Consider the following 6,369-nt stretch of genomic DNA (forward strand, 5'->3'; position numbering starts at 1 on the left):
TTAAATGAGACAACACGTGTAAAAGCCCAGCACACCTAGTCAGTGCTGGCTATGATAATTATTGTAATTTTCACATGGAACCTCTACAGATAAACCATTTACATTGTTAATAACAACAGCTACTATGACCGAGCATTTATTGAGTGGCCATCAATCAAGTGTGGACGTGGACGCTTTACGTCTATTATCTCATGAGGAAGCAGCAGTGTTTCCTACACTTGCCTGATGATCATACTCTTCTGAGAGGCCTCTTAAAAAAATTAAATGTCCAGATTCCCCAATGTCTCCGAGTCAGTATTTCCCCAAGAGGGCCTTGGGAATCTATTTTTTTAACGTGAAAAATAAAATATACACAAAATTTACTGTTTTAACCATTTTTAAGTGTACACTTCAGTGACGTTAAGTACATTCACGTTGCTGTTCAACCGTCACCATCATCCATCTCTAGAACCTTTTCGTCTCCCCAGATCAGAACTCTTAACCATTAAACACAAACTCCCGTTCCCTTTCCCCCAACCTCTGGCAAACACCATCCTACTTTCTGTCTCTCTGAATTTGACTCTTCTAGGTGTTTCAGAGAAGTGGAATTCTACAATATTTGTCTTTTTGTGACAGACTTATCTCATTTAGCATAATGTCCTCAAGGTTCATGCATGTTGTAACATGCGTCAGAACATCATTCCTTTTTTTTTTTTTTTTTTTTTGTGGCACGTGGGCCTCTCACTGTTGTGGCCTCTCCCGTTGCGGAGCACAGGCTCCAGACGCACAGCCTCAGCGACCATGGCTCACAGGCCCAGCCGCTCCGCGGCATGTGGGATCCTCCCGGACCGGGGCATGAACCCGCGTCCCCTGCGTCAGGCGGACTCTCAACCACTGCGCCACCAGGGAAGCCCCGTCATTCCTTTTAAAACTTAGTAATATTCCATTGCATTTATGTACCAGTTTTGTTTTTCCATTCATCTGCTGAGGGACATTTGGGTTGTTTCCATCTTTTGGCTGTTTTCCTTCTGACTCTACACACCATGGCAGCAGCAGAGAGTTCATTTCTGGCTGTGCTAGGGCAAGCAACCAGACACATTTAGTTTCTTTTTGAGCATTTTGCACCTGTTGACCTCACCTGTGAATGGAGTAATTCACCAGGTTGAGTGAAGGGCACTTAATTCCCACCAGACAATCCTCTCCCAGTGCACACCGGGGCTACTGATGGAAATGGTTCTGAGAACTGTTTCACCCTCCCCTTGATGACTGGAGGCTCTGTTCTCCATGCATGGGAACCGTGGGACACGCCCTACGTTTGGGCCTGAGAATCAAACGGCTGCCAGCAGCGGCTCTGGTACCCTAGGCTCCGCAGTGCTTTTGCAGAGGCTACAAGACTCTCTCCTCTGGATGCTATTTATACTACGCCAGAGACAAGTGACAGCCAAACTGGATATGTGGTCACCTAACTACTTTCTGAGTTACTGTTGCCATCTTTAGAAGAGGGTCCCCACTTCTAATCAATGCAAGCACATAGCTGAGGCTTCCTTGAACCACCACCTTGAACGCTCCATTAGGGCAGCTGCAGTGTTTTTTCCTCGTCTTGGCTCCTTGCTGTTTCTAGGAGAGAATCGCTGAGGCTCATCCAACAGTGGATGCCTGCTGGCCCAACTCTGGGAGCCCCATGAAGCAATCACTCCCGGGATGGGAGGAGGTGGGGAACAGTGAGGAAGCATGGGCGGGGTGTGAGGGAGCTCCTGCACGCTCTCCTGGCTTCCTCTGCAGGATTGTTGCAGCAGAGGCAGCTAGAGGCCAGTTCCTTCTCCGGGAAGGAAAAGTCGGAAATACCTTCATCTTCTTGCCAAAACCTGGAAAATAGCTTTTCCCCCTACATCTCTACTTGAGTCCCAGAAGGAGAAAATTTCTTTTTCATCTGCTTTTCTCTTCTTTCCTTACACCACGAATGAAACCAAGCCATTCACACAGAGATTGCTCCTTGTCCCCCTGCAGCTGCTATGACAATAGAAGCTGGAGCTGGACACAAGTCCTTTGAGTGAAGAACCACAGTGTTCAGGTTCCTGTGCAGCTGCAGGCAGCCATGTGAGTAAATTTTGGTCAATGGGAGGTGAATAAAAGTGAAAGGATGTGCACATCCTTTTCCTTCCCACTTTCCTGTTGGCTAAAACAAAGACATCTTACTCTGAGTCATCTTTGCCAGTGCAGGCAAGAGCAATAATCCTATGGAATGAGGAGCAACAAGATGGGGGGAACCTGGGCCCCTGAATGGTCACATGGAGCAGAGGCATCTGCCCTGGATCACCTTCCTCCACGTGATACACAAGGGAGAAAGAAATGGGTACATTTTACCTCTGATGTGGGAGCCAAACTGATGCTCTAGAATAATACCCTTCAATTGGAGAGAAAAGGGAAGAAGAAAATATCAGAGGAAAAAGGCGAGTGTGGGGAAGGAGGCTGGTAGAAGGAGGTGAGGTGCAGGAGAAGATGGAAAAAACTGGACAGGCATATATTGCATCCCATTCCAACCCCCAAAGCACGGTCAGGCTTAGCCTTCCACTTGGGCTTTGGAAAATCACAGCCGATTTTTCTGTTGATAGCCATGTATGTTGGATAAAGAAACACAAGCCTTCATGGGAAGACTATCTTTTTTCTGAGTCCTGATACATGCTGCAGTATGTCACCATGAAAATAATTACGAATAAATTGTGTCCCTAAATTTATCTTTCCAAGCATTATATAATTCACTCCTAATTATCCACATTCCTTTTATATTTTGGGAAAAAGTGAGACCTATTCCTACAGTGATTTACGATGCTTGATTTTGGCTAATGTAACCTATTTTGTCATTAATCTTTGCTGAACGTACTTAGGAAGATAAACTGATTGGGATATATAATACACCCTGAGTCAAATATAAATGATTTGGGAATTATTCTTAAGAAGAGAAACTGTTCACTGGCTGCCCTCCAATGAGGTCCTCATCCTTCTACCTGGCTGGTCAGCACAGCTCCCCAGCAGACTGTGGCCATCCTGCTCTGATGAACCATGCCTACTGATACTCATATCCTTGTGGAGTCCCCTCCCCTTAAGCTGAGCTGGTCCTATGATTTGACTTAATCAATAGAATTAAGAACATGGTGCTCTTTCCCATCTTAAGCCTTAGGGCTAGGCGGTTTCTGCTTTTGCATTATTGGAAACCCCGAGCATCGACGGCAGAATTCTGGCTACCCTGCTTGGAGGAACCACGTGGAGAAAGGAGAGGCCGTGTGTCCCAGCTTCCCTGCTGAGCCCAGCCCCAGCCTGGCCACTGTTGAATACAGGCACAGGAGCACCACCGATACCCTCATTGCAAGTGCAGCTAAACTGTAGAATTGTGAGCAAATGAAATGATTTCTGAGTTAAGCCACTAAGTCTTGGGATGGCTTATACCCAGTAACATAAATGAAGCACTAACCTTTCCTAACTCCCATGCAGCTCCTATCTAAGGTTTCTAAATGGAATTTTCTCACAATCCCATTTGCCACACCATCTTCTGCTCTAAGTTCTTAACCAGTCAGTGTCGTCATGTACAATTATATGGGTTGTTCAGTGTACCAGGGGACCCCGTCAAGGGAGCCAGTGAGGACTGCTTGCCTGGCCTAGAGAGGGCAGGCTTTCAAAATCACGTGACGACGCCTCTGACAAAATATTCAGTTGAATCAAATCCAAAGTTGTTGACCTGGCCTCCAAGCTCCCTTTAACTGCCTGATGCCACCTTCAGTCCCCGCCCCAACTTTCTCCGGCCCAGTCTTTCATTAGTCACTTGTGGTCTTAGCCCAGCCTAGCCCCCCTACCCCCCACTCTCAGACACGCCCACTCTGCCTTCCATCAGGAGCAGTTCCCAAACTGGGGACGTGCCCTCCAGGGGAGGACACAAGTGCAGCCACCAACCGTCCGTGTCCTCAGGCACCAGGATGCTTTCAGTCTTGTAAACCTCAGACAGGAGCTGATGTTTCTCTACAGGCACACTTTTTAAGGACTTCCAAGCATGTTAAAGTAAGAACGGACTGCAGAGCCATCTGTTGCTGTTCTGTTTCTGTCTCCAAACATGGAGAGCCAAGCCCAAGGGCACAGGAGCGGCTCTGCCCGCCTCCGGGAGGGCTGTGCTCCTTGTACAGAAGTCCTGAGACACAGGGCTCTGCGTCTGAGTCAGAGAAGCCGGTCTCCTGGGGAAATTCTTCTCCTCACAATTCACAGCACAACCACAAAGCGGAATGTTCCAGTAGGCTGTGCAAATGGACCAGCGTGACACGGGATACACGTTGTCAAACTTTGTAATCTTACCCCCCATTAAATATTCAGCACAGATGATTCGATCTCTTCCTTTTCTCAGCTTCTCCCTTCTTCCCCTGCATCCCCTCCCGCATCGTACCTCCTCTCCACGTTAGCTGACTTCTGGGAAGAGCCCACTCAGAGTTGCTTTCCTGGCAGGGATATGGCCAAGGGGATTTCTAGACATGGGGCAAGCATACAGATTGTTTTCTTTGACTCCGAATTCTTTATAGAAAGCGCAGTTGGAACCCACCGTGGGGGAGGGAAGGGATTAGATGCTCACCGGACTTTGTGCTGGAAGGGGATGGAATGCCGTCTCAGCAGGTGGGCTGCTCAGGACAACTAGCCTCTCAGGGAAGCTCAGCTTTATTCAGGACAGCAGCCTAAACGAGTGATTTCTAAGCTCATCGTTCTTAAGGCTGGTCCACCTGAGCCTTTGATCTCTACAAATACTGAAGGATGAGAGACCTGGATGCAAACTATTTGCCTGACACAATAGTTTGGCAACTGTATGCTGCAGCTGTAAATTAGAAGTGATAGTAATATTTTCATATTATAAAAGTAATAACTGCTACTTTTGCTTGAGCAAATATGACCCGTTAAGGGCTCCTCTGTATCACCTCATTTAATCACGAAAACAACTCCGTGAAATAGGTAATGTCTACTTGTGAAGATGAGAACACTGAAGCTCAGAGTTTAAGTAACTTCCCCAAGCTGGTGGATCTGAGACTCAAACCCCATCTGAGCAAGGCCCACACTCACATTCTTTCCTGACTCCCTGCCCTGCACACCAGGCGGTGAGCATCACCACACCTTCAGTAGCACAGCTGAGGCTCCCCTGGGAGCAGACAGATGCTCCATCACCCTCCTCCACGCTTCCTGCCCATAGCTGTTGTTTTCTGGCATCGCTACAGAGCACATCCTCTGGACTGCTCTGCCCTGTCCTGGGATTCTGCCCTTTGGCTTTGAGAAATTCTGGAATAAAGCAAGGTTTGTTACAAGGAGTCACCTTATGCCAAGTCTCTGGGGTCCTGGTCAAGCCTCCAGGCTCTTGCTAGCTACACAGAGAGCAGGTTTGGTCTCCAAGAGCAGTGGGCAGTTTCCCAGTCCACAGTGGGGCTGGGCTGGAGGGGCTGGGCTGGGGGCGAGGACGCAGGCCCTTCCCCCTTCCCCACCTAGCTGCTTGCCCAGTGTTCTCCACGATGCAAGGGAAGAGTCAAGCCCGCGGTGCCTAACTTGGGATTTGATGGGCAACTGTAGTGTCCTCGAAACACACTTTATAATACCACGTGGTGATTTCCCACCCATTCCTTCTAGCGGGGCCGTGAGAAAATCTAATATGGTATAAAAGCAGTTGCCATTTGGGATGAATTTTCTTGAGCAGAGATGACAAATGCTTTTGCAGGGAGAGGGTGTTCCCTCCCTGCGACCCCCTCAGTGGGAGCTCCAGCGAGACGGTGGCTTCAGGGGCTGGTCTGCGACAGGAGGTGGGAGAGTCAGCTGGCTGGGTCGTGGCTGTTGCTGCCACCCTACCCCTTGGTATTCACGAAGTGCTCAGCAAATGATGTTGCTAGAATTTTCTCTCAATTTTCCTCCTAAGTCTGGCCCTTAGGAAGAATCCGGCTGGAAGGCAGGGGTAGAGAAGAGGAGAATCCACATGAAGATAGAGGCTAGGTTCTTGGGACACTCTGGATATGATAGAGATTAGACTTCATTTTTAATCTATTTAAACTTTTTCTCCATCTATGTGGAATAAGTATCATCATAAGCCCACTGGCACAAGCTACCGAGAAAGGCTGTGTGGTCACAAAGCCTGGATTCCTCAGAGAAGAAATTCTATCAGCTCTTGTCCATTCTGGGCTCTTGGATATTGTGTTTGTGTGAAGCCAGAGAAATGGGCTGGATAGAGAACGCCCCCAGGAGACCTCGGAGCGCGTGACTTTACAGCCCCTGGCAGCAAGGGGCAGTGGGACCAGAATACCGGGCTTGAAGCTGGAGCGCTGGGGCTGAGGATACCTTTCTCACTCGCCTGATTAGACCTTAGCTGAGCCTCCTAACCTCTCC

The sequence above is a fragment of the Mesoplodon mirus genome (genome assembly GCF_964341445.2).
Source record: "Mesoplodon mirus genome assembly, chromosome: 17".
Taxonomy (NCBI): domain Eukaryota; kingdom Metazoa; phylum Chordata; class Mammalia; order Artiodactyla; family Ziphiidae; genus Mesoplodon; species Mesoplodon mirus.